The sequence below is a fragment of the Motacilla alba genome, chromosome 2, assembly GCF_015832195.1.
Source record: "Motacilla alba alba isolate MOTALB_02 chromosome 2, Motacilla_alba_V1.0_pri, whole genome shotgun sequence".
In the NCBI taxonomy this organism is placed as follows: domain Eukaryota; kingdom Metazoa; phylum Chordata; class Aves; order Passeriformes; family Motacillidae; genus Motacilla; species Motacilla alba.
Genome location: NC_052017.1, coordinates 73544455 through 73568199, shown reverse-complemented (window position 1 = coordinate 73568199; position 23745 = coordinate 73544455). Strand labels below are relative to the sequence as shown.

The 23745-nt window shown below is 35.5% G+C and overlaps 1 long non-coding RNA gene across 2 annotated transcripts in view; it reads right to left on the bottom strand.

Moving 5' to 3' along the window:
- Positions 1–561: 561 nt before the first annotated feature.
- LOC119697936 overlaps positions 562–23745 on the bottom strand; it is an 80453-nt gene continuing 57269 nt past the window's right edge. Inside the window, exons 3-5 of one of the 2 annotated variants that reach the window (XR_005256005.1) lie at positions 20467–20571; positions 17653–17819; positions 562–740 (exon numbers count right to left, since the gene is read on the bottom strand). This is a non-coding gene — a long non-coding RNA (uncharacterized LOC119697936). The remainder of the gene's footprint in view (positions 741–17652; positions 17820–20466; positions 20572–23745) is intronic. The other variant, XR_005256006.1, reaches the window with a different exon arrangement.

The following is a 23745-nucleotide window of genomic DNA, read 5'->3' as shown; positions in this document are numbered from 1 at the left end:
GGCCTGGGCTCCCTAGTGCAAGAGAGATATGAACTTACTGGAGATTCTCTGACATTCAGCTGAGCAGTTGTTGGACGGGTAGAATTTATTAGATGTCTCTTTTTTTTTCCAAAGAGGGCCCATATTTCTGCACTGGAGATTGATGCTGGTTTTCTATTCAACTGTTCAGACACAATAATAAGACTGCTAGAATTTTATCTAAAAAAGTTTTTTTACTCCACCATGTTTGGAAGTTTGCTGCATATGATTGACCTGAGCAGTTTTTATTTCTGCTATACTTGTAATTTTCTCCCTCAAGCTCTCACGTCTCATGTATCCCAAATGCCAGTTGAAATCTTCGTGTGCTCTGGCTATAGCTGAGGAGGCATAAATCTCTAAGAGATAAGTGGATGAAAACACCAAGTTGTAAGATCTCATTAACTATTACTAAAAATAAGTATTTTTTTAAATTAACCTAATAGTTGGTAACTGGTTATGGCTTATCCATTTTATAAAGCATTTTTCTTGTTTATTTAATTTTTTTTTCATTTTAACCTGTAGCTAAAGAGATGCCTGATTTCCTGTTTCTGGTAAAATCAATTAACATTTTGTAGTCAAAATTTTTAGAAACACTGACTGAAAGTACGTGCCTGTTCTGAAGTTTTATGTATCAGTAATACCCCTGATCCAGAGGATTCCATGAGATTGGCACCTGTGTCAGCTTCCTTATGCTGTGTGTAACGGTGTTATCCAAAGGGGACCTGGAAATTGAAAGAAACATCCAAAATTAGAAGACCATTGTCTTACTTGTACTGACTACTGTCCTTTTTTTCTGCACCTTACTTTTCTGCTGTTAGAAAAGGGTTTCACCTGAATCACAGCCCTGGCTGTTCTCAAGCTATCAGGTACTCTTTTGAGAGAGAAGATCTTCCGTCAAATCATACCTTCATCCTAATTAACATTTATTTCATTTAAAGTTCCATACCCATGTGAACACTGCCTTGAAATCATTGATGATGGGATGTGTAGTCCGGCAAAAACCAAAACCAAAACCAAAACCAAAACCAACCAACCAACCAACCAAAATTAGTTGAATGTTTAATTAAGCTTTTTCTGTAGCAATTAGACACAGTTTAATCTCTTATATTGACAAAACCCATACAGGACTAAGAACAAATTATCAGTCCTAGATATAAGAAGTGTTTCACTTCTGTCCTTAAAAAATTTGTGTTCCACGGGGAATCAAGTTTCTTGAAGCATTCTTCCTGAAATCCAGATCCATTTTCTGCTCTGCCAGTCTAGTCTTGTGCATACACAACACTACAGAGCAAAGTGTGAGACTTGAATATCTTCACTAACTTACAGTTTGGTGAGATTCTCTTTGTTAATGTCCTGCCTGTTTCCCATGTGTTATATAATAACACACAACATATGTTATATAACATATATAATACCAGCAGCTAGTGAATTAATACAAATACCTATTTTTCCCAAGGAATTTGCACCCTTTATCAAGTTCAGGTTCATAAGTACCTATGGGTAGTTTATGTAACTTTTAACTTTCTATTTTTTGCAAAAATTCTGAATATCTGTTTTGAAATTTATTCCATAGCTCCTAATCTTCTTGCACTTGTGTCTGATTGCCTCTGGTGCCCTGTTTCCCACTGAGATCTGTTATCCCTCCACTTTAGTTCCTAAGATCAAAGTCCATTACAGTTTCTTAAAAAGCTTGACTTCTATATATGTATATTTCACTGTAAAACCTCAACTTCCTCCTTCTCTTAAAAGGATTTTTCATCACTTCCCCACATGTTACTTCCATTCCTAAGTAAGAGGTTATTTCACTTTATCAATCTTCTATTCTGTAGCAAACAAGAATTCAAAGCAATAGTAAGTCCATCAGGACAACTTTGCTATCAGTGTCATGGCCTATGCTGGCATAGCACATTGCCTAATTCTTGTTAAAGAATTCCTCTCTGTGGGAATTAAAGTCTTCTACATTAAAATAAAAGCATTTCTCTAGTAACAAATGAATGTAGATGTAATGTAGTTTGCAAGCAAAATCACAGACATGTTTAGTGTGAAGAAGGTGAGTGGGAAGAAAGGTAAGACAAAAAGCTTTCATGTAAGAATTTTTCTTCGGGTATTCATTCTTTAGGTATCAGTGTTAGAGGGAAGATTCTCAGCTTCTTATTTGTTTATTGCTGTAATTAGCTTGAAGTCCCAAACGCTTCTACCCTCCTGTTTAATTCAGGTTCCTTACAGAAGTATACTATAAGTACTTTTCCTCTTACAGTCCAAAATATCTAGAAATTCTTCATCAGACACACTTTTTTCCCTCAAATGCTTAGTGACAGTCGCAGCTCATTCACACTGGATCTGCTTTATACTAATCCCAGCACTCAAACACCCTTTATCAACAGTAAGTGGACAGTTTTCTTTTAAAAAACATGTAACAGTGAACAAGTTTTGCAACTTTGTCAGATCCACAGTCAAGCTGTTGCTATTGCCGCTGTAGTGGGTGCTAAGAAGCGAAGCATAGCTGAATTTTCCACCTACTCAGTACTCCATTCCCCGAAAATCGTACACGTCAAAACTTTGGTAGCTGTCAGAGCTCTACCTTGTATCCTGCTACCATGTTGGTGCAGCTGTTTCCTCAGCTGACATGCGTGTTTCCATGGCACTTCCCTTCAGGTAACCCCAGCCACTGCAACTCGGACAAGGGCATTGCCATCACCAATCAAAATACCACTGCCATGATTTCCCTGGGCTTCGTATGGCCATCTGGGAGTTCTGCCTTTAACAACTGTAGCAGTCATTCCCAGCAGAGTTGTCTGCTCCTGGAATGCCTGATGAGTTGCTATCTGAAGATACAGATGCAAAGCTGCACTGCCTCACTGCCCCTGAGAAGAAATCTGTATCAAGTTCTGTCCAGTACTTGGGCTGAAGTTGTGGCCCATTTCTGCTGGTATAGCAACTAGGAAAAATTTAGCAATCGCTATTGTTGGCTTTTGCCCATAAGCGTTCTTATTTTCTTAATACATTCTCACTTTCTTACTCAGTTACGAAAACAATAGGTTTAAGAGCAGCTCTGTGGACATCTTGTGCATAGACCAACCAAATACTCTTTGACCACCAGACAATTAGCTCAGGAAACATTTTGCTGAGGTTTATGCATTCCCTGGAACATTGGCTCAAGGGTCTCTGAAATTGCAGAAGTTTAAATAAACAAAACATAAGACAAAAACCCTTTAAAGATATTTTAAAACCAATATCAAAATACAGGCAATTTAGACTGCACACCTCCATTTTGATTAAAGCTCTATTTTCAAGGATTCATGCCTCTAACACTCATACTCTTTTCTAATAAATGCTCTAGAAACAATACAAAGGAGGTTTGAGACCACTGGACATACTGATATTTTTCTGATACCATAAATATATGCCCATTTCAAATTATATTTTCCAAGAAAGAACTTGAGTTATCGCCGGAATAATAACTTTTATTATTATTTTTAAATAACAAAGAGATGGAAGATGGGATTCTTTGTGTGTCAATGTCTGTGAGGTGAACAAGATAAAAGCTGAGTAATGTCAGCATACTGTAGCTCTTTTCCACAAAAGAAATTTTGACTAATGTTGCACACTTGGTTTACTGAAATAGATTTAACATACTGCATACCAAACAGCAGCTCACCCTTCCCGTCCTTCTGTAAGAGAATAATGTTGTGCTTAAGCATGTGGATAATTTCTCTTTGTGCTAATCATGGAATTAATGAGATTTACAGACCAATTTCTTCCTCTGGTACTCCTTTATTGTGTTGATGCACACATTATAGCAATTTTGTCACTAGACAAGAATAGGTGAGCAGAAGGTGACTTGTTTATGAACACTGAAAAAAATATTGTGGTTTATTTTCAATGTCCATTTATCTTAAAATATTTAAATAAAAAGGAAAAAAAATCCAAGTCTTCAGATGTCCTTAGCACAGCTGATTTCTATCAAAATTAATTGGATTGTAAAAACTAAATACTTTGGAAGTGAATTTATTTTTATTTAGAAGATTCCCCATACAATTAAACCCTACATATGCACATCAAAGTTTTGAATCACCTTATATATTAAAGTAGGTAACTCCACAAAAGAGGACATAAGCACTGCTAATCAAATAACATAATTTTACTGATACACTTTATCATTAAAAGTATAAAATTTGTTAGCATCTACAACCTAAATGTTATTTTATCACTATAGATGAATAGTTTTTGTACAAGGATATCTAGGACATATATTGATTCACATCTGTGAAATTGAGGTGAATAGTGATTTCTAAAAGAGACAATGCTCTCAGAAGTTTGTGTATAGTCAAGCCATGTAAAACTATTTTATTATGCTAAAAATATATACATATCCCAGAAATATATATATTTTTATAAAACAGACACAAAAGAAATTTGTTCCAATAGAGTAGTATTCTATTGTTTAGCACTATTTTTTAATTATTTGTGTTTATTTATTCTGTTAGGAAAACTTAGTGGAAACTGGAACATTTATTTAAAATCCAGGTGCGATATCTTGGGTAAATCTGGTGCATTTTGGTGCCTTCCATGTTGACAGTAGCAAATATTGCTGATGATTTGGAGTATATTAGTTCAACTTACTGAAAAGGGGAAAAAAGGGGCAGTCCCTGTGTGAGAAATCTACATCCAGCTTGTAGACTACTCTGTGAGTGCTGTCGGCTCAGTCAATATATATGAAAGAATTTGAGGAGACATCTGGTGTTTCTCTCAGAAGCATCAGCTCCTCTAGTTTTTATTTCCTTCAGTGGAAAATGCTCATTACATAATGAGCCTGCCAAATAAATAACAACTTCTCTTGTCCTTCTCCAGATTCCTTTCCCCTACGATTAGTTTTGATACTGGATGACACAAAGGAACAGAGAATCCTATATAGTAGCATAAGTGTTAAGCTAAAAAACATCTTAAGAAGCTCAAATTCAGAGCTTAAGACTGAAAGGAAAAAAAAAAAAAAAAGCACAAATGAATTCAGAAAAAAGAATTTGTATTTCTTAGGAAAAGTACTCCTAATCTTCCCACTATTCTTTAAATCCATGCTTTCAGAATTGACCAAGGACCTTAACAAATATCCCAAAGCATACTCTACTTCAGTATGCAGAGAAATCCTACATCGAAGCAACATCTAGTATAACTGCTAAAAAAATATTCCTTCTTCTCCTGTGACTTTACAGTTACATGGCGAGGTATACTGAGATACAATTTCTGTATTTGCCATCCACCTGTCTCTCTGCCACTGTGTAATCATGATGTTCAAGAATTGGATTTTAATGACATTTTAAAACCAATAGTTGAATTTTGTCTTGGCGTTTGGAATCCTATTTTGTTAAGACTACACAAAATGTTTTCAAGGTGGTTAGATAAAACTGGAGAAATGCATACTCAAATACTGATTTGAAATAAATCGTTTAGCTCTTTGTTTTTAATTTGTGCAAGATGTACTTTGGCTTTGGTAAGGTTTTCAATCCTTTTATGTCAGCTAATAATAAGCGCATTTGTAGGATAAAATCAGTCATACACCCTTACAAAAACTACAAATGTTATTTGGGACTGATAATACAAATGTACACACATACATCTGCATTTGAAGCATTGAGAACTACTAATGGCTTAATTCAGTAAATCAAGTACAAGATGACTGCCTGCCATGCCTGCTCTACATTGCCAGGGAATAGGATCATAAAAGGATTTTTTTGTTTGCAGCTTCTTCTGTATTTATCATGCTCTGTGTAAGTCATTAACACACTAACACATTTGTTCCGCCTGGATAGCACTATGAGCACAGGTTGCTGTTAGCACTTTTTGCAAGAAAATACATGGTATTATGTTCTGCACAGAGATTTTTGTCCACTATCTAGATCTACCTTTCAACTGGAAATACCAGTATACATTGAAAAGAATGAATCCTTTGTGACTTTTCTTGGCATTAGATAAGACTCTAAAAGAGGTAGACAAATATCCTGTAATATTCTGGTTTTTCTTCTTTATGCCTCTTCCTGTGTTACAAGACTATGGGAAGCCTATAAGTTTTCACTGATTTAATTAGTGCTCCCTTGTTTGAAATGTTAATAGAACTGCAACTAGTTTAATTTTGGCTCACTTAAGACATATTTTGTTTTTCTCAGGGGAATAGAAAGAGAAACATATGAACATTTTTCAGACTTGGTGCTGTAGTTCAATGGACTTAGAGCTTCTGATTCTGTATGTTGGGCCCTACTGACATGAAACAATGTTTTGCCCATTGTATCAATCCATAGATCTAGGTCACTCTCTCTTCTTCTTTCCTTAGTGCAAAACAGTGAATGTAGCTAGTGAGTGTAATATCTTGTTACAAATATAATACTGCTCTTGAACAAAGATAAATCACAACTGGATTTGGTGATATAATTCAGTCGTGGCCCATTCTCTCTAACTAAAAAGTGTCAAATTTAAACTTCTACTCAACATAAAAGAGCTGTTCCATACAGCATCAAGTGCAGTGGGAAAAAAAAAAAAAAACACCTTCTGTTTCTGAAAAAGTCCGGGACTTCTTTAACTCTATGATTCCATCTGCTCAGATAGAACAGTCTCCTATTTTTAAATATAAGTGTGCTTCAGATTGGAAGAGAATAATCTTTAAACTGTAATTATTACAAGTGTTTTAATTTTTCTCTCAAAACTTCAAACATCTCTGCTCTCATGTTTCTTGTCTAGTTTCAGGGTTTTTTTTTTTCAAAACTAGACAAAACTTAAATTCATCTCAGATTCTGAGATAGCAATCTCAGCAGCAAATGTTATAAAAGAAATAATTACTTAGGAAGCAGTGACTGAAAATCTCAGTATTTCCAAGTTTCCTATTCCCTTAAAAGCAACACAGTCCTTCAGCTGAAGAACAGAAAAAGAACCTGGCTTGTGATCAGTTACTGAGATCCTAGCATAATTTTTATTTAGCAGTGTACACCAAACACTTGCAAAATAGTGTGACTTCTATTCCAGACAGATTTGAGCAAATATTTATCCATGATTATCACATACACATTCAAAGAATTTGCAGCCTTTTTATGGACACATAACAAGGAAGAAAGAAAAAAACCTCAAAACACTAGATTTTTTACTGGTTGATTGAGTATAAATTATTTGATCAATCCCAGTGTTTTTCCACTCTGTATGTATCTTAAAATGCAAGGCATTTTTAATGATTAATAATGTTTCCCTTCACTTTAGTGTAGCACTTCAAGAGTATAAAACTCTTCAGAGTCAGCCACAGCAAGAGAAAATAATTCAATGCACTGTAATGCCAGCTACCACAAATCATCCATCAGCTTTTTCAGTGGTAGCAAACCACTACACATGAACATCAAGGACAGTCTGGATCTCAAAAGAGTCAGCTTGAGGCAGCTTAACTGTTTTACCATTGTTAACTGTCATCTGAACTGTGACAGGCTGCTTTCAGTACTTCTAACTGATGTCAAAATGAAAAGCATAAAAGTAACTGAATAAACCACACGAACGGAAGCAGTTCCTTTATGTAATAGTTTTATACCTACAAATTGCTTGATAATAAAAACACTGGTCACAGCTTGTGTTTGTGTAAAAAATAAGTTGGCTGTCATTGCTGGGCAGAGTTTAAGGCCATTGCAATCTCATAATAAATCAAATCCTGAATATTATGTCCTGTACTGATGGCTGCCCAGCAAATGGTCCCCCAAAAAATGATCTTGCGCCACTGATCTGCAATTAATTCTCTTTGGTGAACCATACTAGCATCTACTTCCAGGATTTTTTGTGTGCTTACTATTTTTGAGAATCAAATAGGAAAGAATTAGCAAAAAGTATTTTTTAGCATTATGTTGATGGTGGTTTTTTTTACAGTGCATTCTACATTTCTGCACTTTGTCAGACATCATCTTATCACTAGAACGGTAGTTTTTGAATCAGGGTTTTTTGGATAGTTTTCTCAGTGTCTTTTTTAAAGGAAAGATCTCATTTGCATGATTTCCACCACTGCCATTAAATAGACCCTGTGATTTATATACTTTGTCACTTGCATGTCATAGGACTTGCAAGCTGGTCCCAGGAAATTCTTCATTGCTTTCTTTGGCAAAGGTGGTCTATATCACTGTTCATACTGCAATCTGGCAAAGCTTTTGTTTTGTTTATTCATACAGTTGGTGAACAGACCCAGTTGAGCCTATAGCACTACTGTGGTTACAAAGAGCTTTACTTAAATAGACACAGTTTCATCATTTTATGTATCAATGATAAAGAGCACTACAGCAATGGGAATGTTGTGGGAATGCTGCTCAGTAACACACTTCATATTTGGCAAATGCTGGACTTACTCTGCCAGAGACCTACTGTGGCAAAAGGGTGAAGTGGCCTGCTGACCACTCAGAACTGTGGACCTGGGGAACCTTAGAAAGCTGCAGTAAGTTTTCTTTCCTCAGAAGAGGGAAAACATTGGCTTCAAAATAATGAAGAATTCATCTGAAGAAAATGCAAACATTTATCACTTCTCTAGATAAATAATCTCACTATTAAAATTATATTTCAATGTGTGACTATTTAATTTTTAGAAAAGTAAAGCAGACAATAGAGTAAAATTCTTGTGCAATATTTTAAAATTGTTGCTGATAAATTTACTGTTGCTTACAGCTTAACTGTAAGTCTTTTTGCTTGTTTGTTTTAGGTTAACAGTGGTTTACTTCAACTATATTTTTTTTTAGGTTTTCAGAGAAAGGTAAGAAAACTGTTACATAACTTAAAACTTGAAAAATTTAGACTTTTAATGCAAGTTTTCTTGCATCATCTTTCCATTTAATCCCATGGACACATTTAAAGGAGACATATTAGTATATGTCTAATCTTAGACAGCAGAAAGGAAATTTTAGGTGTCTTCTCTGGAGAAAGTCAAACTTCTGTTTAGGCTTATGATGGACTTTAATCTTGTTCTCCTTAAGAAAAAAAAACATAATTTTGTACCAGGACAAAAAAAAAAAAAGAAAAAAAAAGAAATTAAATATTCTATTTCTGTTTTTTCCTTATTTGCATCTAGCTTTCCAGCTGAAATGTCCTTTGATGAAAGCAATACATTATAAAGTGTTATTTATAGTGGGAGAGGCCAAATATATTGGCTATATATTAGACCAAGGTAAAGGAAAAATTATAGAAACTACATATACCAGATATTCGGCTTTGAGGTATTTTTTTATTTGTTTGATCTATTTTTAGTTGTTTGGGGATTTGTTCTATGACTGTTTGGAAGGTAATTCTTCCTCTTTTGTCTTATAAAATTACTCTAACTTGTTTTCAGTTTAACAGTGGTTATTTGGATTGAAAGATGTTTTTTCGTACTTTTAAATTCTTGGAAAACCAGTGGTTCATCCTCTAGTTTTTTCTGATTTTATTATATTCATTTAATGATAAACTAATATTCTTTTCTGCAAAAAATTTTAATCATTCTGCTCATAGTTAAGACTTACTTCACTTTGATGTAGGAACTCTACATCTGAATCCCAGAATATCTAAAAACAAATCTGCATGTGACAAGAGAGAGAAATATATATATGCCAAATGATTGAAGCTTTTTCTTCCTAGAAAACTATGGGCAAAGCTTTATTAGCTTTCATTTTATCATGTCCCCAAATAATGATTATGACATTGATACTCTGTCTATACTGAAGAAAGAAAATAAAGAACAAAATCAATATTAGTTTCAGAGGGACCTGTTCTACTCTTCTTGCCATAGCATAAAGATGTCATGGTTAGTTATGGTTTATAATGAGGTCACAGAAAACAGACAAAATTATTGACTCAAGCAAATGACAGAAAATGAAGACCTCTCCCAACTGGAGAATACTAACAGCATTAATCCCTAGCAAAAAAAAAAAAACAAAAAACCAAAAAACCCGACAACAAAACAAACAAACAAACAAACAAACAAAAAGAAAGGATGCCGTTCTTTTGGTGAAGGAAAGTGCAGAGTTGGAAGCAAAAAGCTATTGGAAAACAAAAAGAGGAAAGGAAACAGTAAAATTTAGAGACAGGTAAACCTCAAATAATGTTTTCTCCAATATGTTTCTCTGATAAATGTAAGAAATATTTTGAAATATATATTTCCCTTTTTCTGTTTTGTCTAACTGATAAACTCTTACACTTTCTTCTTTCCAGTACACTTGAATGTCCACAAATTCATTGTCCAGCATTCTTAAATATCTAATTTCTTATGAAAATAAACATTCAGAAGTGATATCACCCAGTACTGCCAGATGAGATGGCATAATTTCAAGATTACTAACATTCTATTCTGACTGTCCATGTTATTTTTACTAAGTAGTTCTTTGAAAGGCAATAGAAATGTTAAATTCTTTGATTAGTAGTTGTACTTTTAAAAGTATTAAAACTTATTAAAACATGGGAGAAATATGTTATTGTTTGAATAATTCCATAGTACTTTGAATGTCATGCCCAGCTTAAAATATTTGAAAAAGTCAATCAGTCTTAGAAATGCATTATATATATATTATGTATATTTTTTTTTCTATTCTTCTCTCCAAGTCAAATTTCTGGGAGAAAAAAACAGGTCTACAAGGTAAATTATATATATATACTACATTTAAAAAAAATATATCTACATTTTATACATCTGTAGATATGTATGTACAGTTCCTTAAAAACGGAAGGGAATGTGCAGAAAAAAAATGGAAATTAAACTGACAATGATGGGTTAAGAAACAGTTAACCAGAATTTTAACAGCAGGTGTTCCTCTTTCCTGCAAGTAGCAAAAGCAGCCTATTAATATGAAATAGCTTTCTAACAATACATGCAATTAAGAGCCAGAATGCAGAAAGTTCTGGGGTTTTGATCAAACACACCTCCTGGTGACTATTCTGAAACCTTATTTATGAAAACCAGGTTCAAGGAAGAACCGATTTTTGCTAGAGAAAAGTCATATTCAACTGGTTCTAAGCTGAATTAAGCATGGCCAGAGAAGAAGATAGTAAAGCAATGACTGATAGATCAAACTCAGTGGGAAGATTCCAAAGACTACTAAAAGAGATAACAATTCTATCGTGGAGATGTACCTACATATTGGAAAAGTCTTTGGAAATGTTTAATGTCAGTAGTACCATTTGTACTGACTAAAGTGTTCTAAAATGCAATGGACATGACAGCTGCTAAAAGGGATTTGAGTTAATGGTAAATGTGAAATGTGACTGAAAAGGATCTAAAATATAAGAAATTCATTTTGTGGAAGAAACTCAAATTCTAATCAGAATTTCCTCAAGAACAAACCTTCAGTGCACAGAAATATTCAGTGCTTGCAGACTTGAATAGGTCTTGGTAGAGTAGAACTGTATTTAAATTTATCAGTTTACTGAAGCAAAACACAAAGTGTACCTTTATTCATTCTAAATTTTTTTTTTTCGGGGAACAAATGGAACTAAAACCTTTGTTCATTTATTCTTCATTCAGCTTCAAAAACAGAATACACAGCCGATACAAACTGAAAAGACTAATAGAAAGCCATTTGAGTTAATAACAATTTGCATTAAAAATCTCATATTAAAAATCTTAAAGAACAAAACAGTACTTCATGGTGGCATGATCCAATGTGGTTCTTTTTAAGAGCATGCATATGCCAGTTAGAACTCTTTGCAGAAAATAGATATGTAGCGCAAATGCATAGGAAAAAAAAGTGGCTGTTGGCATAGGCAAAATGGATATATGAATGATGTCCATGACCACAGTACAAGATTTATCTATGCCAGAGTTCTGGAAAGTGAGCAGGCAACGGTGGCAGCTGCTGGTGTGGGAGCAGTTGTTCCTCACATTTTCCCATCTGCCAGGCAGCAGGAGCAAGAGCAAGCATCTGAGCTCACCACAGATTCCCTGTGGCTTTGTATTCCTGCTCCAGATTCTCAGATTCTCACCTATAGAGCTGCAAAGTGTAATTTTTTTCTGTGTTGGTGAAAGAGGTCTTGAGCCAGCTCTGGGGATCTTTCTGAGTAACTTGAAAGAAAAAAAAATATCATGGCTGCAAAACTGCTGGTCTTTGTAAAAGCTCCCATTCTCTTTTACTCCCCATGATATTTCACCAAAAGTTTTTTGTGAGATGTTTTTACATCTATGCTGTCTACACATGCACTCACAAGCACATCCCTTCATAATTTTTGTCAGCAATGTTCTATTAAAGTTAATCATAAGAGTTATTAAGTGCTTCTGAGCATCTAAAGATGCAAGGAAATGTTACTATTTCATGCTGTTGCAATATTTTTATAATCAAATCTGATGTCCTTACAGTTTTAGTATCACAGACCTTCGGACAATCTGAGACATCTCTTTAGATGATGTTGGAAAACAGCAGATGATCTAAATCACATCAGATCTATCTTTTGACCCTCTGTCAATCACTCTTTAAATAAACAAATGTTTCTTATTCATATGCATAAGCTTCTCACCCTCATTCAGAAGTCAGATTATCTCAGCTACCAGAAGGGGAATATGTAAATCCTGTTAGATGGCTTGCTTTAAAATTAAATAAGTCACCCAATACAGCTTTATCAGCAGCTATTCAGTTTGTCTAGTTAGCAGATGAAGCACTTTGGCATGTTTCTAAGCTTTTCTAGCTAAGTTACACAAACTGGCATACAGAATACTGTTACTACAGCAAAACCATGATTACAGTCGAGACCCTGCTCCTCTTTCTTCCTCTATGCTGCCCTCACCAGGAGTAAACCCCACAAAATAAATAAACATTGCAAAAATAATTTGGTATCTACTTGATGTAGGAGTGAAAAGAAGGGAATGAACAGCTGGTTTCACTTATGAAAGAGTTGGATATGTTGATTTACCCCACTGATTTCCTCCCCAAGTAATTTAAGCAGAGAATCAGCTCCCTTAAGGGAGTTATCAGTGGCATGACCCAGGAGAACCAAACAGACAAGTGAAAAGCTGAGACAAGCTCAAAAGGCTTCACAAAAAATCATACAGGTAAGAACCTGATGTATTAGTTAATTAGAGAGCAGTGAAGTTTACAAATGAAGCAGAAGTGGAATCAAAGAATCATAGAATAGTTGAAGTCGGAAGGGACCTAGCTCCAACCCCCCAGCCATGGACAGGGAAATTTCTGCTTGATCAGGTTTACATGTTATAGTAAAGAATATATCTAATCTACTCTGTCTTGAGTAAGGGCAAGGCATCACCAACTAAGGGATGAGCATGAAATTAGTGCTCCAGAGGGAGGGAGTCAGCTCCAGGCTCCATAATGATCCTGGCAACAAAGGAAAACAAATTCACATCCTTGATATTCTTTCTACTCATCCATCCTTCTGCCGCTTAACGTTGTACTTTTACTTGCTCATTCAGTGACATATTACAAGAATCCATCTTTCATCCAGAAGCTTCAACTCACTTTGTGTTGTCTTTTTGTAACAAGAAGAAGAGGAGCTCATTGTAAATGTAGAAAATTCCAGAACTGGGAAATGAGGGGGAAAAAAGAAAGGAAATCAAGAGCTAAGGAGGAGTTATGATCCGCTCTAATCACAGAAGAGCAAGTGAGCTCTCTGTGGATTACAAATATTCAAAGGTTCAAAATATTCAAAATATTCCCTAAAACATAATTAAAACCAAACGAGGTTAAATGTTGATACCAAGAAATTGATATATTTTATTTTAAAGTATATGTTTTATTCAACAGTAAAAAAGGTAAGGAAAAAGAAAGAGAAAGAAAGAAATAGAAAAGGGATGTGGGAGGCAGATGGACAAGAAGATTGACAGAGAGATATTAAGAGAAAACATATCACTACTCCATGGGTCCCAACAATGTCTTGTACTTCCCCTCCACCCGGTCTCCTTTTTCCCCCACAGAAAAGTGTAGAATCCAAAGGATTAATATACATTTGAGCCGGGTGGGAATATCCTGGTGCTCTCATAGGGAGGGCAAGTTTGTCGCTGTCTCTTGCAACACTGTGGGTCAGGTTGCATCATGTGCAGTGTTCTGGTGCAAGGCCTCAGGAATGAATGTGGGGGAACTTCAGGGGCCTTTTATGGATTGTGATACCTCCTCTGCTGCCCCTTCATGTGCATGCCCTGTGGATGTGGCTTTCCCAGGGTGGGGGGGGCAATTTCACAGCTGAGCCAGTTCATGTTATGGAGGATGGGTGTTCACTGCCTCTGACCAGAGGTTGCTCCACACACCCAAGGCTGACCTCCTCCCCGCTTTGGTCTGGGCGTCTGTGCAAGCCTGGCAGCAGAAAAGTCTGGACCTATGGCCTCGACCCCAAAGGTGCTGGGCTTGATTCTCCTGTGGAAGTGTCCTCCCAGTCTTATCAATTACTTTGCAGAGTGGATATGCTAAAAATAATAGTGTCACATTTTCTTATCTGGAATAGCCTTAGGTGTTTTAACTCACAGTTGGGGGCCTCAGCCCAGAGGACGCATCCAGTATACAGTGGTGTTCCATGCAAATTTTGCTAAACAAGTTTGCCATAATAGGCAAAAGTCCTACATAAAAATGTTTAAGCAATAAACCATAACACTTCAGTCTCTGACAGGAGGTATGAACCAAACTGCTTAATTTATACTTCTGGAAAATTTATAGTTATGTTTTTTCCTGCAATAGAAACACAATTCATGAGAAAACCATGTCTGTATGGTTTGCCACTCATGTGACTGTGGTAAAATTTCAGACCATAAATATTTTAAATATGCAGATGAGTTGTAAGGAGTTTGAAGAAAACAATGAGATTGATCAGACATTCCAACTGAGAACTGATGTAGTCTATCTAGAGAAGTTGGAAGAGAAATGTTAAATCTCTAAATACATAAAAGACAGCTGTAAAGCAAAAGGGTATAATCTGTTCTCCATGTTCACTGTCAATAGAGTGAAAATAATGGATTTGAAAGGGAATAATGCAGGTTAATGTCCTAATCAGGAGGGAAAAAGACTAATGGTAAATATAATTACACTCTTTGATGAAATGCCTTGAAAGATTATAGTATCTCCATCACTGGAAATTTTAAAACAAGTAAGAAAAATATGTTATGGAAGTTGATAATTTTCATGGCTTAATCCCAACCTGCAACTCTGTACCAGTCAGTCTGTCATTCGCTCCACTGCCCACCTTCCCCCTGGTGGGGAGGAGAATGAGAGAAAGAAAAAAAAAGTAAACCTCATGAGTTGAGATAAAAAGAGTTTAATAACTTAAACAAAATACTAATGATATTACTAGTATTACTACTACTACTACTACTACTACTACTACTACTACTACTACTACTACTACTTTATAAAAGTATTGATAATTGTAATGAAAAAGAGGGAATGGGAGAATGAAGAATCATCTGCTGTTGTGGGAGATCAGGTACAAAACTATCCCAGGAACCTGAAGGTATACAGGTCCATGTGACTTGATAAGATACATCCAAAGATCCTGAGGCAGCTGGCTAAAGAAATGACTAAGCCACCAGCCACCATATTTGAGCAGACATGGCAGACTGGGGCAGTTTCCAGTGACTGAAAAGGGGGAAATATAATGCCTAGTTTTAAAAAGGGAAATAGAGAAGATCCAGGGAATTACAGATCTGCCAGCCTTGGTGCCCAACAAGATCATGGAGAAAATGCTTCTGGAAACTATGTTAGGACACACAGAAAATACGGAGATGATTGGTGACAACCATTATGTCTTCCCTAACAGCAAATCTTGCCTGACAAATTTCTTTTCCACCTGTGATGAGGTTACAGCAATGATGAATGCGAGAAGAGCAACAGATGTCATCTACCAGAACTTGGGCAAAGTATTTGACACTGCGCTGCATGACATCCTTTTCTCTAAAGTGTTGAGACATGGATTTGATGGGTTGACTACTTGGTGGTTAAGGATTTGGCTGGATGGTTGCATTCAACATGTTGTGGTCATGTGGCTCTATGTCCAAGTGGAGATCAGTGATGAGTGGTGTTCCTCAGGGGTTGGTCATGGGACCAGCACTGGTTAACATATTTATCACAGACAGTGCACCCTCAGCAAGTTTGCCAACACCAAGCTGTGTGGTGCAGTCAACATGCTGGAGGGAAGGGATGCCATCCAGAGGGACCTTGTCAGGCTTAAGAGATGGGGCTATATGAATCTTGTGCAGTTCAGCAGGGGCAAGTGCAAGGTGATGTGCCTATGTTGGGGTTCTCCCAAGCAGAAGTACAGGCTGGGAGATGAAGGGATTAATAGCAGCCTTCTCTCCCATGAACTGAGCTTGAAAGAGTTTGGGTTTACCAGACTAGAGACAGGAAGTCTGGGGACACCTTATAGGAGCTTTCCAGTAGCTAAATGGAATTTAAAAAATGTCTGGAGAAGGACTTTTTGCAGGTGTGTAGTGATAGGACAAGGGGTGATGGCTTTAAATTGAAAAAGAGTGGGTTTAGGTTAGGAATGAGGAAGGCATTCTTTACTGTGGGGGTGGTGAGATACTAGAACAGGTTGCCCAGAGAAGTTTTGGATGGATTATCCCTGAAAGTATTCAAGGCTGGAGTGGACTTTAACAACCTGGTCTAGTGGAAACTGCCCCTGCCCATGACTGGGGTGTTGGAACTAGATGATCTTTAAGGTTCTTTTCATACCAATTTATTCTTTGATTCTACAGAATAACACCTGAGAGAAAGAAGTGATGCACAATACCACTACCCAATGACCAATGTTCAGCCTATCTCCATGCAGCTCCTGATCCATTCAACCCCAATTTATAAAGTGAGCATGGCATTCTATGGTGTGGAGTATCTCTTTAGTCAGTTCAGGTCAGGTGACCTTGCCATGCTTCCTCACAGCTTTTTATGCAACTCCTCACTGGCGCAACATGAAATAACTGAAAAGTTATTTTAAGTTCTAGTAAGCACTACTTAGCAACAGCAAAAACAGCACCGTGTTATCACCATTATTCTAATAGTAAATCCAAAACACAGTACTGTACTCACTACTAAGACAAAAATTATTTCAGCTAAAACCAGGATCATATATACATCACAGCCTCTCATGATCTCTTTCTGTTCCACATTTCTATGACTCCCAATTGAATCAAAAATAGGATTAAATTTCACTGTGTACATCTATATGGAGGTATATATATATATATATATATATATATATCTGCATTTGGATATGCAGATACTTAGATTTTCTAAAGAATACAGCTGGTGTTTCTCACTAATCTAAGAATTAAGATTTTTTTTTTGTCTGCAACACAAAGTGTGCTAGTAAGGAATATAGGAACGTTACGTTTTTCAGAGGATTAGACAACTAAGGAAAGGTACCTAATAGGCCTTAAAATGTGTGTAACAGCTAATGACCCTTTCTCTCATTAAAGTAATTGAGACATATATTAACAAAGTCAATTTTTTCACCAATTTCTTCAAGACTGAAGTGAAAGTGATTATGACATATCTCTGTTAATGGGGTGCCAATCCAACAACTGTTGGTTTACAACCTATGCAGTTCATTAGCACATGCTTTATTCTCAGCTGGAGTGCTGCTGACTAGAATACAACTTTAAAACCTTCAGAAATATTAATCCCCTTTTAATCTATCAAATACGTGAAAAAATCACAGAAGGTTTTCATTAGGTCTTCTTACCCTTCAGAGTGTATTTCCTTCCTCATGACATTTCTTTAAACACAGTATTTTTCCATGTTCCTGTAAAACACACGAGAACAGATATTCTTGGTTGTATGCTAGTGCTGTAATGGGTGGACTGACTCATCCCAGCATGACAATTCTTATCTTCTCTCATATGTTATTTTCTGGAAAAAAAAAATTACATTGTTACAAGTCCAGTTATATTTTTAAAGAGTCCCCAGCTTGGTTTTGTTAATAAAGGAAATTATCTGGAGACCCTAGATAATTTCCTAAAATCTGACAACCTATACCTTGACCACAGTGGAGATGCAGATAAAATATAGCTTGTTCATATCAGTATTTCAAAATATAGGTAATTTAAAAAAAAAAAAGGTAATGTGATTGTCTCAATTTCCAGGCTGCACAGAGAAATTATTTTTGCAGTGATAAATGATTTGCAAGCAAGAGTACAACTGGATAAATTTATTGTAGGACACAAAAGATAAAATGGGTTTTAGAAACAAATTAACACAGTTGTTTTGTGACATTTCTCAGTGGGAGAATCCCTTGGCAGCTGTTCAACACCATTTTTAAGAAAATATTAAATTAAGTCTAAATGCAGACAGTCTTTAACCATACTCTTCTATCTAAATATTGACAAGTTTGGGGTTATTAAACAAAAAAAAAAAATTACAACTGAAGTCCTTGCCTCATGAACTTTAAACTGCTTAGGCAATCTTCCAGCCTTCTTTACATCCATAAGCTAAAGCTCAGAATTATATTTAAATCAAAGAACATGCATATCACAGGACTGCCATGGGATGATTTCTTTTTTCCCAGCCTGCAGATTTGTTGGTGTCATGAAGAACAGACAGACAAATAACAAGTTATTTACTATGTGTTCACTTTTAGAGTGATTGAACAAGACCAGACTGGTAGAAACTAAAATGTGATGTAGAACTTGAGGTGTGTTCTTAAAGACATCCAGTAGTTTCTGTCTGAAATATCCCTAACCAAGGCTGCCAGAACCTAGGCATCAAGCAATAACAAATATTTGGACCAGATTTTTTCTATTGAGTTTGACCTTAATTTTTAATTTTTTTTTTATTTAACTACAATTTAAGTGTTTCAGTGTTTCTATTTCTGCTTTTCCAGGTTGAGAAAATTATATCAAATAGGCATCCTAATATTAACTGCAACTTTATTAATTCTTAAATGACAAGATTTTTATTGTATTAAGGTTCATATGGGAACAGTTTGTCAGTATGCCTGAATTCAGGCAATTTAATACTCAGAATAAACACTTTTTGGTCATCATGCTTTGTGGTTTTCACCCAGATCTAGTGTTTCTTCAAAAATAAAAATGCACAAAGTAGTAGAGCAAGTACACTTCTTGTCTGGGAGCTTCGCAACTCGTTCTTCACCAAGAAACCCAAGCATGCTCATAAGGTCGAGTATTTCCAGATCAGAAATCTCAGTCTCCTAAAGTCTTCTTTCTCATGCTTTTACTAGCAATCAGACACAAGAAGAACAATTTGCTTTACTTTATTCCAAAAAGTAGGCATGTGTAAAGCCATTTTTGTAGAATATCCTTGTCTCAATATCCTACTTCCTCTGGAATAAAGTGTCCTGAAGTGATAAAAAATATATTTTAAAATTAATGGATAAATGGAATATTGAACTTTTTCCTATAACAATCTTGTATTTTTACCTTGATGTTTTTTATTTAATAAGTAGTAAAAAATTATTTTCTTCCTTTTTCACTTAATGACTGTGTTATGGCATACTGTCATAGCTGAATATACAACACAGTAATGAGTCATACACGGTACTTAAAAAGGTATTTATCTCTCTAGGTCAATGGTAATTCTTCTGAACTCTAAATATTTTTAATTTCTGTGTTAGATGTAGCCACATGGCACAAAATTATTTGCTAGAGTAAGAGAAATAGATTTCAGATCCATCTAACACAGATTTAGTAAATACATTGGTTTATAAATAATAAAAGCACAAAACCATGTCAGCTATAAAAAAAACAAAAACAAAAACAAGAACAAAAACAAACAAACAAACAAAAAACCCTAACCCAAAAATGTATGGTAAATATGTATCAGAGAAGAAAAGATTTAAAGAAAGCTAAGTTGTTAAAAAGAACCCTTTTTGGCCTTCTATTCTGAGCATACAGGAAGAGGTGTTTGAAAGGAGAAAAGAATCTTCTGCATTATAGACCAGACAGCTTATTTAATCAGGTTCAGGTTAGCAGAAATAGGTAGGTACTCCTTAAACCACTTTATTAAATGTACAAGCCAATTTATTGATTTGATAAGTAAGGAGGGAAAGTAACAACAGGAAAAAAGAATTTAAGGGAGCCTGGAATTAAGATTGTAGAAGAAAGGCCTGCAACATTTACAGCCTGGGTTTTGTTTCTCTTAGGACTTCACATCTGACAAGTGACAGGCTCTTTGCTGCATGGTTGATTACTTTCGTAACCTAGCTGTGTTAAGAATGGATACATATCCATCTGAGAACAAAAGAAAGAAAACCAATGACTGACCTGAAAAGTAGTGGAAATTTTTCCAAAGTTTTCAGACACTTTCATCAGTGCCTGGTCTAGCACATTTTGTCATGCTGGTATTCTTATCTTCAGTTCACAGCAAAAGGCTCTGTAACTTGAGATTTCTATTGCCTCTATTGCTGTTGGCTACTGCTTTCTGTGGATTGGGCTTTATAAGCTGTCAAGGGCTAAGCTGGTTCATACAGCAGTCCTTTGTTACAAAATAGCTTATTTGTTCATAGAGAGATAGTCTTTGAATTAAACTTAAAAATACTTACTGCCTTCTTACGTTTTATATCCAAGGGTGAAAAGAATATTTTTATGTGCAATGCCGGTATACTGTCCTTGACCCTATGTATTCTGCAACCATGCTATGCCATGACCTATAAGATCAATGAAAACAAAGGGTTTTAGAATTTGATCTGAGGAATATAGCACCATAATTTAAAACAAAGTGAAGTATGATTTGAGCACAATCCATTTTTCACTGGTTACAGAAGTTCACCTACAGAAAGTTTTTCAAAGTAGGAAAGTCAAATGTGACCAGGTGTTTGTGACTGTGGAACTAATAAAGACTTCTTCTAGATCCATTCCTTTTCCCTGAAGCTTTACCTGATGTATTCCAGCAGAAGAGTATATAAGCAGGTTCTTCTTATGAAAAACTGCAGGGAAGAAATCAACTGAGGCTCATTTTCAAGAAGTATGAGATATTTTTTTAGTTCCCGTGAAAATGTCCAGTACACTTAACAGTTTAGAGTGTTATGAGTAATCAACTATGGGAAAGACAAATGGACATCACAGACATCCCAATAATATAGTATTTCAAATGTGTGTCTAGTAGTAGCATGAGATACTTTTCTCAGCCCTGGAACACTCACATCATCTCCAAAGGAATTGATAGGATCTCTCAGATTTGTATATGTTTATGTGTATGTGCTTGTATAAATACATATACATATAACTATACATACATTGGAGGGACAACACACAAATATCTCTGCATTCAAGACTGATGATGAGAAAATACAGTTTTTAGAAAAACATTTTAACACCTTTCCCACTCCCCATGAAGAAAGACTACTGCTAAAAAAACACAGAAAATTACAAGAATTGTCAACTGGATGGCTTAAATTTCTATCATTACAGATTTGCACATTTTCTATAGCTTTGTGTCACGTAACAGATGCTTTTTACCTCACCTACAAGTTAATCATTATTTGATGGTACAAAATCAAACACAAGGCAACACTACACTAAAATTCACTTACTGTGTGTGCTTGCCATACTTATTAACAGAATAATTTTCAGTCCTTCCTTTTACTCCTGTTTGTGAAATATAAGTTCAGACAACCTGACAGAGATATAAGAAAATGATGTATGTAACTTAAAGAGGAATGAATGTTCTTCATTACTGTAGTAGAAAGAGTAATTCTTGCACAGGATCCAATGCCAAACAAATCTGCTAATTGGAACAGTCTGAAGATCTGATGCAGCTGCTATTAAATTTACCTCGCAGAAATCTTTAATAATACTTCTTTGAAAGACACAACTAAAAAGCAACTAGTAACAGAAAGAAGGAAGAAAAAAACCAAAAAAACAGTGGCCAGATAGCTACATAGTAATAGTATAAGATATAATAATACAGAATAGTTAAGAAGGCAACAGATAATTTTCTGAAGAATTCAGAATTCCTTAACAATATATTCTAATATAAATACTTAAGGTAATCTGAACACTCTTAATAATGGTAATGTACCTCACAAGAACACCTTCTCTCTCACATGTTATGACATACAACCCATACTCCTTTTATTTATTGATTTTTTCCTAAGAAGCCTGCACCTGATGAGGAAACAGGCTTAGAGCTTAAGAATCAAAGAACTTAATAGATAATATAGGTTAAATCATCGTGTTTATGCTTCATATTATTTTGTAATGTAGTTGATCCATCTGTTTCTCCAAAGGCAAAAATTAATCCTAACGTGCTAGTGGATTTTTTTTTTCTCCATTATTTCACAAAATATCAGTTCATTTTGCTTTAAGTGCCTTGATAGAACTAGATTTGTTTTGTTACCTAGCTTGGATTGCTGCCCAGTATGTAGAGTCTCTCCCTGATGCACCAAAAATGGGAATCATATTGAAGGAGGTAGCTTGTTTTACTGACCGAAAACTCTGGAGTACAGAGCTTTTAATTTACCATATTTCAAATTCAAATGAAAGCAACCAATTAGCTGAAATTGCAATTAACCCCAATGTAAATAAATAAATAAACTGTTGAACATTGTTAACTCTGTATAGAGGAACGGCAGTTCTAGATATCAATGTGGAGAGTTCAAATCCACATTTATCAATTCACCATAATAGAATCCAAGCTATTAAAGTAATTTCTTCATGCTGGGCGACAAAGTATTGCGGAACTTTGGATCATGCAAGGCTAAAGTGGGTGCTGTTTGACTTCTTATGATTATTTTTAGAGTTACAGCAAATTCTGCTTCTCAATAAGGCTGTACATAATATTTATGCACATTATATTATAATATATGCAAACATAAGATTTTTCAGGAGAGTATGCTAAATATAAGAAAACATAGTTTGATTCTGAAAAACAAATGTGATGCATTTATGTCATGCTTTAGCATCAGTCAGCAGCCAAGCCCATTGCAGCTGCTTTCTCACTCTTCCCCAGGTGGTATCAGGGAGAGAATTGGAAGGGTGAAAGATAAACTTGTGGGTTGAGATTAAGAGGGTATAATAGTGAAACCAAAAGTCACATACACAAGCAGAACAAAACAAATAATTAATTCACTCCTTCCCATGGATAGGCCATCCCCAGAAGTGCAAGGCCACATCCCACATAACAGTGTCTTTGGAAGACAAATGTCACCATTCCAAGTGTCCCTCCTCTTTCCTCCTTCTTCCCACCCCTTTACATATAGAACATGATGTCATATGGTCTGTCCATAGAATATCCCTTTGGACAGTTTGGGTCACCTGTTTTGGACATGTCTTGTCCCAGCCTCCCATATACCAGTCTCCACACCAGCAGGGCAATGCAAAAAGCAGAAAAGTCCCTGGATTTGTGTGATCCCTTCTCAGCAACAACAAAAACATCTCTGTATTATCAACCCTGTGTTCAGCACAAACCTACTTGTAAGGCTAGATGGAAGTATGAAATGATTTTTAAATGAACATTTTATAGTTTTAATTTTACATTGGGCAAGACATGTGAAATAATTCATCTCATTATCACATTCTGATTAAGGCCGGTCTAAGTACAACTATCCCTGAGAAGAAGGCACAAAAAGTATATCATATAATCCCTTTTGTCCTTTACTAGTACCATCTGTAGTGGAAAGGTAAATGAACATTTTTGAAAACACCAAAAATATACAAGAATCCTAGGTCAGCTGACTTTAATGAAAAATTCTATTAAGTTAGATCCTTAATACTTCCCTCCAGAATCTTCTGATTTCAAGAACTATACTTTAATAAAAGAATTTGAAAGTAATGAATAGGAATTAAGACCAATATCTGTGACCAGTCTGTGGCTGATTCTA